Genomic DNA, 13240 nt, shown 5'->3' with positions numbered 1-13240 from the left:
AAATGAAAAAAGGGAGCAAACGGCAAACCGACTGAAATGGCTATCCAAGAAACTAAAGGCAAACGACCTGCAGAAACTGAAGAAAGTAAAAATGAGTAGCCTTCAGCCTCTAGTTAAGCAGGAGACAGAAAAGTCAGTCTGATTAATATCATTTATCAAGTCTTAGTGGTTCCTGTATCCTTATTACAATCCAGAGAAATATTTTTATAATCTATTTTGTAAATGCAAAATTTTAAAAATAGCTCTAAAAACATATTTTTACAAGGAAGGGACACCAGTTCCTCTGACACTGTGTGTGTGTGTGTGTGTGTGTGTGTGTGTACATACTTTTTTTAAAAGAAGAAATCAGGTGCTGGTTATTTATTTTTCTGAACAACCAAAACCTGTTGGGATATTGACTTAAGAGAGGCTTTGACTGTCTTGATAGGGAGGCAGCTTTCATAAGCTATATTTTGAAGTATAACTAAATAGAGATTTGGAGTCACAGTTATTCACTTAATATGCCTTAAATATTTCAAACTACTTAGTGTCTATCTTCATGTTGTTGCTCCCTACATATAGAGAAAGAATTGCTCCTGAAGAAAACTGCTCTCTAATCTTGGCTCTCCCTATCAGAACTGTTAATGTTCCATTAAAGATTGGAAATTTTAGGGTATGTAGTGTGTATGATGCTAAATTGTGAATTAGTGGAGCTTTAAATGTAACAGTTTATCAATATTTGAAGATATTAGTGTCTAATATATTTAAAGGACAACTTGCCTCCAAATTTTTATCACTGGATTAACTATTTAAAAAAAAATTACAACTGTATGATGTTTTAGATTTTTGGTACTTAAATTTAAATATATCTTTACGTACCATTCATAATGACTGCATAGTGATCAAATAAAAACACAATTATGAAAGTAAAAATATAACAATTTAAGCAAAAACATGCAAAACCATTAACTAACCCAAATGCTCATTGACAAGAGAATGAATAGAAAAATTTTCATATATTATAGAACATTATACAGTGGCAAAAAATAAACAAATATAATTGCATGTAAAACATTTATAAATTTTAGAAAATCATTATACTGTTAAATGAGAGAAAATCAAACAGCTGGTATGTCCATGCTGCATTATACCATTTAAAAAATGAGCTCAAAAGCAAGTAAATGAAACAATGTTTTGGTTAAGAATAACATACATAAATGGTAAAAAAAAGATTTTGAAAGGAATATAATGATACACTCAAAATTTGTGATAGTGGTTACCTTTTTTGGTAAGATAGGAAGGTGGCATAGGTAGGTCATGAATATTGGTAATGTTCTCCTTTTGCTAGGTGAATTGTATCATACTTTATAATTTACATATATATTTTATATATATTCTTTTGTGTGTATCAAATATAATATTATTCAAGAGTAAATCATTGCCAACTTCCTGTGAATTTTGATCAGTATTTCAATGATCGTTCTGCATTCCTTGCCCAGAATTCAGGTCAATTATGGTTGACATCCTGAAGAAAACATTTCAGCTAAGTAGGAGAAATCTAATGGTTGCCTCATTTTATTGTAAGCTCTTATTTTCTCCCTAATGTCTGGTTAACCCTCAAATATAAACCTCAATTGATGGAACAGGTCTGCAAAATATCTGAACAAACACAAAAATATGAAAATACTGTATCTACAGTCATGTGCCACATAACAACATTTTTGTCAAGGACAGACTGCATATACAATGGTGGTCCCATAAGATTAGTACCATATAGCCTAGGTGTGTAGTAGACTATACCATCTAGGTTTGTGTAGGTACCATATGGGAGGAAGAAATTTCCCTCTATCCTTCTAGGTTCTTCTGGCTGGTCTAAGAATTAAATTAACATGAGACAGATTAACAGGAGAAAAAGAAACAAAAGTTCAATAACATATATACATGGGAGAAACCCAGGAAAATCAAGTAACTTGCCAAAATGGCTGAAGCCCTCACCTTAAGTATATCCTCAACTAAAGACAAAAGAAGATGTTGAGAGAGGGGAGAGTCAGGGACTTCAATGGAAAGGAAGGCAATTCACATGTTGGTGAAAAGGAACAAATGTTTGGAAGAGAAGTGTTTGTTTGGCCACACAGAAACAGAAGAACACAGGGGAGCCCAACAAACAGGCTCTTCTAGGATCCTCCCTGTCTACCACCTGGTTCATGTGATGCTAAGGTGATAGCTCGCTTCCTGAGACAGGTTTTGTTTTTAATCTGAATTCTTTTAGGCAGTTAAGGGGAAGGTAATAAGAAAAACTTTCTGAGTCTTTTGTTTCTAAAATAATAACCAGCCTAAAATAATACTTATGTTAAAGAGACACACTTGGGGTGGCAAATTTTGTTCCTCTTCAGTGCACTCCATGATGTTCCCACAACAAGGAAACCGCCTGATGATGCATTTCTCAGAACATATCCCCCTCATCAGGTGATGCACAACTGTATTTGTGATACTGTTTTAGAGTTGGAAAATAATTTTGTGAGGAATTACCTACAACCTTAGAAACTTCACTTACTTAAAGAGGGTAAATGAGTGAGGGTATTTTCATTCTGTGGAGTAATGGAGACAAAAAAATATCCACTTCTCCTGTGTTAACTACATTGTAATCCAATCGTGTTGCAATATAGATTTCACTTTTTCTTGATGAAAAATATTATGAAGTGAAAAAAATACCTCTAAAACATGGAAGTTATGCTTTTTCTAACTACTACAAAAACGGATGTTTTATAATGAAGACTGTGAAAATGGAGAAAGTCAGCTGTGGGTTTGAAACTGTTTTAGTAATGCATCTGTTGGGTCCTTAGGAAGAAAGAGGCACCAAAAGCAACAACTTGAGTAAGGCTCTCGAGAATCCACAGGTGTCATAGGGATGGAGGAGTCTGGTGTCACTTTGAAAAAGAAGCCCACCACCACAAGTTGGAGGTCATTTCAACGTTCATTTAAGTGGGATTCATCAGCTATGCAGATGTCTTATTCTCTTGCTCCTATGGTGGCAATTATGATTCCAGGAATGCATTTCCTCACTGAGGCCCACATGTAGGAAGGGGCTTTTACTTTAGGCTCTTTTAAATGTCTATTATCAATGTCAAAAAAGGAAAACAAAATGCCTGTGGAGACCAAAAGGTGAGAACTGGGGGGAAATTAAGGAAAAGAGTAAAAACGAAAAGGAGAATGAGTATAGGAGCAACATGTCTACGATTAGAGACTCTGCTCCATGTTTGCAGTCATGGCGCTCCTTGCTATAATATGAAGCTGAGTGAGACACAAAAATATGGGCTCCTTGTGAAAGTGGCAGATTCTGTGTCCCTCACGTTCTTCTAGGAGAGACTGAATGACCATGTATGTGTATTACACTAGGAAAGGGTTGTATGAAAATCCAGCCGTTTATAAAAATTCATTTAGAGATCTATGGAAAAAAACAGAAGTTCCACACTTATTACTATTTCATGTGCATCATCATAAATTCTAGTGTTCAGACAATACTATATTTTACAGAGATAAGTTTTGCCACTGAGTGGTTCAAATTAATATTAACCAAATTATGCCTGTTGAGTTATTTCAGAAAACTCTAAGAAATTCTAATGGAAATATAACTTCTTTGCTAATTCTATTTTACTAGGTTTAATAAAGAGGTTTGGTTCTTGATAGACTAGGCATCAACTGTAAAAAGATGCATATTTTGCTGAGTCACCTTCCTTAATATCTCATAGCATTTCTTTTCTTTTTAAAAATCCATCCCTTCTCAAATTTGCCTTCACATTGTTACATATTTCTTCAAAAGATGAAAATTATGAGCACATCTAGACTACAGACAAGAATAAGGGCATCCACTTATATCTTAGTGACCAGAAATTTGCAAGAATTTACGCCACTTCCCTTATCATAGTAGTTTAGACTTGGATAGGTAATTTTATTTTTTCTCACTCAAGTTCTTCAGGATTTAAGTGGTAGAGAAAGAGGAAAATAATTCTCAATTCAATGCAATTATTGTTTTTGTTATTCTTGAAAATATTTTTTTTTGTTTTCAGAATTAAAACAAATGTAAACCCAAATTACATATATTCCTAATCTAACTTAGCCCTTCATTAGTCCAATTCCAGTAGTGTCTGCAGCCAGCCAGAGGCAGAGAGCACTTGATGGAGGGAAGTTGGAGTGAAAGGAGACACTGGTTTATTGTCCTTAAAATATCTTATTTTTGGAAATTTTATAAAAACCTATTTTCACATAAACACATTATTAGGGCCGCTCCTAGGGCTACAGAAGGAACCTGTGCAGGTGAGAAGTCCTGAAACTTAAGCTTCGTTTGCTTCATGATAAATCCTCCTCTGCTCGAACCTCTATGTCCTTTTAGTTACTGCCCCATTTCTCCTTTTCCTTTATAGCAAAACTCCCTGAAAAGAACTGTCAATACTGCTGTATCTATTTACTCCCCTTTATTTTGTTTAGGATCCCACCATTCCACTAAAACGACTGTCACAACAGTGGTTCTCCGTCCTCATTGTGTTTGTCACAGTGAACACATCCTGCCCTTAGCTTCTGGAACACAGCTCTCTCTGGATTCTCTCTGTATACCTCACTGGTCACTCCTGAGTCTCGTTTGCTGGTTCTTCCTCTTCTTCCTGACGGCTGCTGAGTAAACCCTGATGCTTACTTCTCCAACCTTCTGCTCCCTCCTCATCTACATTCCCTCCTTGTGTGTCTGCGTCCAGTCCTATGGCTTTATGAACCGTGTATACACTGATCACTCTGAAATTTATATATATATTAAAACAGCCCTTTCCTCTTGTCTGAATTCCAGACTCATATATCCAACTGCTTAGTTCTGTCTCTACTTGATTACCTAATTAATTACAGCAGACCCCAAACACAAACTCTTGATTTGCACCTGTCCACCCTGCTTGTCCTGGATTTCAGGAAATGGCCACTTCCTTCTTCCCTTTGTGCAAGCTAAAAAAGCCTTAAGTCATCCTTGACTCCTGTTTCCTTTCGCTCCCTCCTTGCCCTATGTGTTAGCAAGTCCTATTGACAATATTTCTCCCCATCTTTCCATGCCATCTTTCTCTGATTGCATCAGCTTGAACATTGTGTAATTCTTTGTGAACTCATCCATTTGTGCTTGTCACCTACAACCAGGGAATGGGGTAGAGCCTGGGCAGAACTGATTTGTTTTGCTCTGCATTTCTCTTGCTCCCTTAAAAGGGAGGGAAGCAAAAAGAGAGAGGCGACCAACATAACACCTTCCTCTCTGCTTTCTAAAAATATTTTAGTTCACTGCCACATTAGGCCAAATAAAAGTGGGGATAAAAGTAGTCATGAGGGGCCAGTCCCGTGTCGCAGTGGTTAAGTTCACACATTCTGCTTTGGTGGCCCAGGGTTCACCGGTTCAGATTGTGGGTGCAGACATGGCACGACTCATCAAGGAATGTGGGCAGGAGTCCCACATATAAAATTGAGGAAGATGGGCATAGATGTTAGCTCAGGGCCAGTCTTCCTCAGCAGAAATAGGAGGATTGGCAGTAGATGTTAGCTCAGGGCTAATCTTCCTCAAAAAAAAAAAAGTAGTCATGAATTTCAAGTGCTCAGCCTATAGGATTTCTACTTCCATGCCACGTCCTACCAACCTCATTTATTAAAAATACTATTGTGATTTACTTATATGTGTGCTTTAAAATTATCATAACAGCAAAATTTATACTACTTTCTACTCTTAAAATTAAATTTTCATCACATGAAGTAATTGTCAGCATTCTTGAGTCTGACTATGGATTAGGCAGATAGAAAACAATAATTGTTTAAGTTTGAACCCATGAGTAATGGAGTTAGAAACTGATTAATTGAAAATTCAGTTGCTTTTTAACATCTCAAGTAGATAATTTTTACATTGGTGAGATATGCTTGAATTCAGGACTTAGAAATTTTTATTGAAAACTGCACTGAATATTAACCTTTCACCTTTATAACAAACAAATACAGTAACAGTAGCTCACACCAAAATGTGACATATTCCTAATAAACCATTATTTTTCTGTCTGGGACAGTTTTAAAGTCACCTTTTTCCCCACAAAAACAGAAATGTACCCATACAAAGGCTCAAAATAGGTCATCTTTTTAAACAAAACTAATGATTCACAAAAGACCGTGAATATAACATGTAACTAGTTGATACACATCTAAAGGATTTTGTCATTATATAATAACACATCTGAAGTGTTCTTGAATAACATATCATGTGAAGAGAAGACTTTATTAATGTCCAAAAACATGGGCCTTCTTCATAGACAATCAGAAAAATTATCATAAGGTATTAAAATTTTTCTATTCTTACAAAATAATTTTTCAGAATAATCTTTTAAAATACGCAGTTACAAATTTACTATCAACCACATTATGTTGCATATTTAATGCCTTTTAAACTAATCATAAATGACAAATACACTACCTGTGAACTCATTAATGTCTTCATAAAAGAAAATTTAAATCTTTTGAGAGAGTAGTGATTGTTAGATGATACAAATACAAAAATTTGAGAACCATTCCATCAGATTACCTAGCAATGTTGGGAACAGTAGGTGGTCAATAAACCTTGAAAGGCTGGTTCTTTACAGCCTCAGTTTCCAGCTTTGTTTCACTGTATCATCCTACACTATTCCAGAATATATGCTGTGTTGTTGACTTTCCCTAGGAGCGTCAGCTTCTATACGTTTGTATATGCTAGTCCCTTTCTTCCTTTGATAGCCAACTTATTCATCAAGATTAGCTCAGATGCCACTTTTTATAGGCAGCCTTCCCCAGTGTTTCTACACTATCCCATGCACACTTAGTTATGTATTGTAGTCGTTTGTGTGTATACATTCACTTTAAGCTATTTGAGAGCAGGGACTTGTTTTGTGCATTGTTTGTCTCTTAGTACCCAGCACAATACCCTATAAATGTTGTAGTACCCAGAACAATACCCTACAAATGTTCTTGAATTGATTGGTTGAAGTGGAGATTTCTAAATTTTTGTAAGTTCACATCTTTAGCAATATGAATTCATGGAGGAAATATCTTTGGGGAATATGATTTTCATCTTATGTATTCAAAGCTAGTGACTGAAGGAAATTCTGGCTCTGTTACTTATAACCTGTGATGTAATTTCAGGGATGGATAGAATATATACTAGTGAAGCTCTTAATATATGTCAACCTACCACTGCTGGGTTGATTTCATAGTCTGCTAAACCGTCTGCTATGTACAAATATCAACAATTTGGAGAAAGACCCTGACTCAGGTTGTGACAAGTGCCACTGTGCTGTAGGAAGGGCTATGGCTCAGCTGAGACTGGCTCCAGAGGTGAGAGTTGCTGCAGTTCAATTCTGCTTTGGAAAATTCTCCATTGGATCAGAGGTAATGCTGATTTACTGACCATCTGAAGGCTGAGCTGGTGGGTGATTAATGAAGAAAAACAAAGGAAAAACCTAGAACCAAAAGGAAGATTAGATAACCCACAGACTGGAAAATATATTTAAAAATCATACATCTGATAAAGGGCTTGTGCCCAGAATATATAAAGAATCCTTACAACTCAATAGTAAATAAAATAACTCAATTTAAAAATGGGCCAAAGACTTGAATAGATATTTCACCAAAGAAGACATACTAATGGCTAACAAGTACATGAAAAGTGCCTAACATCCTTAGTCAACAGAGAAATGAAAATTAATACCAAATGAGATACCACTATATACTTTCAAGGAAGTTATAACTAAAAAAGCAAAAATTACTGCATGTTGGCTAGGATATGCATAAAGTGGAATTCTCATACATTACCGGTGGGAATGTAACATAGTACAGCCACTTTTGAAAAGAGATTGGCAGTTTCTTAAAAATTACATGTAACCCAATTCCACTTATAGAAATATAACCAAGAGAAATGAAAATATGTCCACACAAAGATTTGTACACAAACTTTCATAGCAACATTAGTTATAATAGTCAAAAGTAGAAACAACTCAAATGTCCATTAACCAGTGAGTGGATAAACAAAATGTGGTATATCCATACAATGAATACTAGTCTGTGATAAAAAGGAACAAAATACCAATGCATACTACACAATGGATGAACCTCAAAAACATTATGCTAAAGATACAAAAGACTACATATTGTGAGAAAGTAGAATGGTGGTTGCCAGGGGCTGGGGAGAGGAGAAAACAGGGAGTTAGTGTTTAATGGGCACAAAGTTCCACTCAGGGAAGATAAGAAAGTTCTGTAGAAAGAGGGGGAAAGTAACCATTGTGAAATATGCCTACTCTCCAAAGGCCTACTCTCCAGGGAAAAGACAATACCAGAACCTTAGCTTATGTGGAGCAAGGGCATTTCCTCAACTCCAGCTCCCTCTAGGCTTTCCGTCTCACCTAAATGGGATGAAAGGGAATGCTAACAAATAGTTGTGAAGGTCACAGTCCAGGGACACAGGCCCACAAAAAGATTGAGTTTTTGTTTTGTTGTGGGTTTTTTTTTGGTGAGGAAAATTGGCCCTGAGCTGACATTTGTGCCAAACTTTATTTTGTATGTGAGATGCTACCACAGCATGGCTTGATGAGCAGTGTATAGGTCTGTGTCCAGGATCCAAACCCACAAACTGTGGGCCGCCAAAGCAGAGTGCACAAACTTAACCAGTATGCCACTGGGCTAGCCTCAAAAGATTGAGATTTAATCATAAGATTATAGAATGATTCTTCTCTTCCGTACCTTAACACTACATCAATAGGGATCCAGTAGAATAACAGTGAAGTATTGCTGAAGAAGGTGCAAGAAAGACTGTGTCTGAGGAGGAGTTCTAATGGAAGCCCAAAGACTAGAGAGAGAAAAAGGACACTAGATGAATTTGAACTCTGTGGCACCTGCTACTATAGAAAGCATTAAACGCAGCCCAACTCCTAGCCAGATTAACATAAAATCTCACATTAGAGGCCTATTTACCTCAGTTCCTATTATCTGTTTCATCAGGTCCAGCTTCCAGCAAAAAAGAATTTACAAGTCATGCCAAAAGGCAGAAAAAATACAGAGACAGAAAAAGCCTCACAATTGGACTCAGATTGACACAGGAATTGGAATAAGTAAACTGAGAATTTAACTATCGTCAATATGTTAAGGGCTCTTGTGGAAAGTATAAGACAACATGCAAGAACAGATGAGTAATGTAAGCAGAGATATGGAAACTCTAAGAAAGAATCAAAAGGAAATGCTGGAAATCAAAAGCACTGTGACAGAAATGAAGAACGCCTTTGACAGGATCATCAGGACACTTGACATGGCAGAAGAAAGAACCAGTAAGTTCGAAGACCAGCCAATGGAAACTTCCCAAAATTAAATGCAAAGTGAAAAAAAGAAAAACATGCAAGGACTGTGGGACGATTAAGGGTGTACTATACATGTAACTGGAATACTAAAAAGAGAAGGAGGAAGGAATGGAGCAGAAGAAAGACTTGACGTACTAACGGCCCAAGAACTTCCCTGAACTAATGACAGACGGCAAACCAAAGATCCAGAAGTCTCAGAGAATACTCAGCAGGATAGATAGATAAAAAAAAATCTACACCTGGGCACATCATAATGAAACTGCAAAAAACTAAAGACAAAAAAAAACTTGAAAGAAGCCAGAATTTGGAAAAAACTTACCTGTAGGGGAAAAAAGATAGGAATTATAGCAGATTCTTGTCAGAAACCATGTAAGCAAGAGGAGAGTGGAGTGAAATATTTAAAATATTGAAAGAAAAAACCCATCAACCTAGAATTCTATATCCAGCAAAATTATCCTTCACAAGTAAAGGATAAAGACTTTCTCAGAAAAGCAAAACCTGAGAGAATTCATTACTAGCAAGAAATGTTAAACTGTTCAGTCCTGAAAGAAATGCTAATAGAAGTTCTTCAGGGAGAAGGAAAATGATATAGGTCAGAAGCTTAGAGCTACACAAAGGAAGGAAGAATGTCAGAGAAGGAATGAATGAAGGTAAAATAAAATCTTTATTTTTCTTATTAGTAATTTATTAAAAACAAAACTTTTAGATTGTTTAAAGTCATAATAGGAACAATATACTGGATGATTATAGCAAATGGATAGGTGAAACGAATGACAGTGATACCACAAAGGTCAGGAGGACAGAATCAGGAATACTCTGCTATAAAATACCTGCACTACATGTGAAGCAGTAAAATTATTTGAAATTAGTTTTTAGTTTAGTTAAAAACGTATATTGTAAACTCTAGGGAAACCACTAAAAATTTTTTTAAAGAAGTATAATTGCTGTCCTAAGAGGGGAGATAAATAGATAATATAAAATGTTCAAGTAAAACCAGAGAAGGCAGAAAAAGAGGGAGAAAAAAGTAACAAAGAATAAATGCAAGGAATAGAAAACAGTTACAAACATGGTAGATATTAATTCAACTATATCAGTACTCACTTTAAATGTAAATTGTCTAAATACAACAATTAAGGGACAGTGATTGTCAGAGTGGATAAAAAACAATGGTTATGTTGTTAATAAGTGTATGTTGCTTATAAGAAAACCAGTGTAAATATAAAGACACATGTAGATTAAAAGCAGAGAGTTGGAGAAAGATGTACCATGTTAATACTAATTAAAAGAAAGCTGAGGTAGCTACATTGATTTCAGACAAAGCAGAATTCATAACAAGGACAATTATCAGAGATATAGAGGGGCACTACATAATGATAAAGGAGTTAATTTTCCAAGAAGACATAACAATTCTTAATGTGTTTGCATTTATCAACAGAGCATCAAAATACAGGAGATGAAAACTGAGAACTGAAAGGAGAAATAGAAAAAATCCACTATTACAGTTAAAGACTTCAATACCTTCGTTTAGTAATTGATAGATCAAACAGGCAGAAAATCAGTAAGGATATAGTTGACCTGAACAGAACTATCAATGAACTTGATCTAATTGTCATTTGTAGAATATTCTGTCCCACAACAGCAGAATACCTGTTCTTTTCAAACTTGAATTAACAATCACCAAAATAGGCCATATTCTGGACTATAAAAGCACACCTTTACAAATCTGAGAGTACGCAAATCATACAAATTATACTCTCAGACTACAGTGGAATTAAACTAGAAATAAATAACAGAAAGATAACTATAAAACATCCAAATATTTGCAGATTAAACAACACACTTCTAAATAACACGTCAAAAAAGAAGTCTCAAGAGAAATTCAAAAATACTTTGAGCTAAGTTAAAATACAACTTATCAAAATTCATGAGATCCAGAAAAAGCAATGTTTAAAGGGAAAGTTATAATATTAAATACATATATTAGAAAAGAAGAGAGATCTAAAATCTCTAATCTAAGCTTCCCCCTTAGAAAACTAAGAAAGGGCAATTTAAACTGAAAGCAAGCAGAAGAAAGGAAATAATAAAAATTTGAGCAGAAATAAATGAAATTGAAAGCAGGAAATAAATAGAGAAACTCAACAAAACCTAAAGATGTTTCTTTGAAGAGATAGATAAAATCAATAAACCTCCAACCAGGCTAAGAAAAAAAGAGAGAAGACACAAATTACCAATATCAGAAATGAAAGAGAGGCCATTACTACTGATCCTGTGGACACTTAAGGATAATAAAGAAATAATATGAACAACTCTATGCCCATAAACTTGATAACTTAGATGGAATAGAGTAACTCATTGAAAGTCTAAATAGGTCCATAACTATTAAAGAAATTGAATCATTAGTTAAAAACCTTCCAGAAAAGAACGCTAGGCTCGGATAGTACCAAATATTTTAGGAAGAAAAAATATCAATACTCCACAACCTCCTCCAGAAAACAGAAGCAGAAGGAACATTTCCTAATTCACTCTATGAGGCTGGCATTACCCTAATGCCAAGAACAAATAAAGACATTACAGGAAAGAAAAACCACAGACCAAGACCCCTCATGGCCATAGATGCAAAAATCCTCTATGAAACATTAGCAAACTGAATCCAACAATGTATAAAAAGAAGTATGCACCACAACCAACTGAGATTTAGGCCAGGTATGCAAGGTGATTCAACATTAAAAAATCAATCGATGTAATCCATCACATAAACAGGCTAAAGAAGAAAAATAATGTGACCAATTGAGGCAGAAAAGGCATTTGACGAAATGCAAAAGCCACTCATGATAAAACCTCTCAATAAACTAAGAATAGAGGGAAGCTTCCTTAAATTTTACAAAAGAACACTTACAAAAAACCTACACCTAACATTGTACTTAATGGTGAGAGACCGAGCACTTTCTCCCTAAGATTAGGAAGAAGCAAGTTGTCCAGTTTTACCTGAATGATGGGAAGAAGGCAGCAATGAAAATATCTGAGGAAGAGCATCCTAGGCTGAGGAAACAGCAATCACGGAAAAGAGTTTGATGAGCTTGAGGAACAGAGAGGAGGTTAGGATGGTTGGTGTATCATGAATGAGTAGGCGAGTGGTAGGAGGCGAGATTACGGAAATAAGAAAGGGCCGGATTATGCAGAACCTTGGAAATAAAGTAAGGAATTTGGATTTTATTCCAATAGCATTGGAAAGTCAGAGAGGGCTATGATCTGACTTACACTTTTAAAAGTGTTAGTTGCTGACACGAACCTCTCAGTTGTGGTCATGTATGTCCTTGGGAGATATTCACTCTTTGCATCTGGGTTCAGAAGATGAGTCCTGCTGGAGTCCTGCTCCAGCTGAGTCCAGGTTCCTGAGGGAGGGACGGAGTCGGCGCAGTGAGGGAAGAGACGTGAGACTTGAGTTGGTATAATCAAGTCTAACTTTACTGTGCACAAGTGTCGTTTTTATATTTTTCAGGATTAGTACAGAAATAGCTCTACAAATATTCTCAGAGAGATAAGGACATACAAAGCGAGCACAAGAATATTTATTAGCATTCCATTGTATAGAGCATAAGGTTAATGATCGTCTTCTTCGCAATTGACTGTTATTTATTGTCTCTAAGCTAAAAGAGATAGGTACCTTGACATCTGTTGTAATTCATGGTAAAGTTAAATCAAAGAGAGAAGGTCCAGACCTCCGGACAGGACAGCATTCCGTCTGTTTACGTCCTGGGGGAGCCACCCCTGCCTCCCTCGATCATCCATGTCATTAGTATAGATGGTTAATGGGAACAAAAGGCAACTCCTGGGTATCTTATCCCCAGGGCTACGTGCGTTCTCAGCGGGTAGCTAAA

The 13240-nt window shown here is 35.9% G+C and overlaps 1 protein-coding gene and 1 long non-coding RNA gene across 6 annotated transcripts in view; one reads left to right on the top strand and one right to left on the bottom strand.

The window, feature by feature from the left end:
- Positions 1-4810, top strand: part of SLC19A2 (solute carrier family 19 member 2) — a 32165-nt gene extending 27355 nt beyond the window's left edge. For 2 of the 5 annotated variants that reach the window (XR_011532210.1, XR_011532211.1), the window contains exons 9-10: positions 562-652; positions 4465-4810. The gene's annotated coding sequence lies outside the window, so the exon portion shown is untranslated. Of the gene's footprint in view, positions 1-561; positions 1436-4464 lie in introns of those variants that run through there. The other 3 variants (XR_011532213.1, XR_011532209.1, XR_011532212.1) reach the window with 2 other exon arrangements.
- A 1433-nt stretch (positions 4811-6243) lies between these two features.
- On the bottom strand, positions 6244-13139 carry LOC139078983 (uncharacterized). Its single transcript, XR_011532214.1, has 3 exons — positions 13027-13139; positions 12652-12754; positions 6244-7475 (listed from the first exon to the last, which is right to left on the bottom strand). It is a non-coding gene; the product is annotated as an uncharacterized lncRNA (long non-coding RNA).
- Between the last annotated feature and the right edge of the window lie 101 nt (positions 13140-13240).

This window comes from Equus przewalskii, chromosome 23, assembly GCF_037783145.1.
Source record: "Equus przewalskii isolate Varuska chromosome 23, EquPr2, whole genome shotgun sequence".
NCBI classification, from domain to species: domain Eukaryota; kingdom Metazoa; phylum Chordata; class Mammalia; order Perissodactyla; family Equidae; genus Equus; species Equus przewalskii.
The sequence above is the reverse complement of the archived record's forward strand: the minus strand, read 5'-3'. Positions and strand labels throughout refer to the sequence as shown.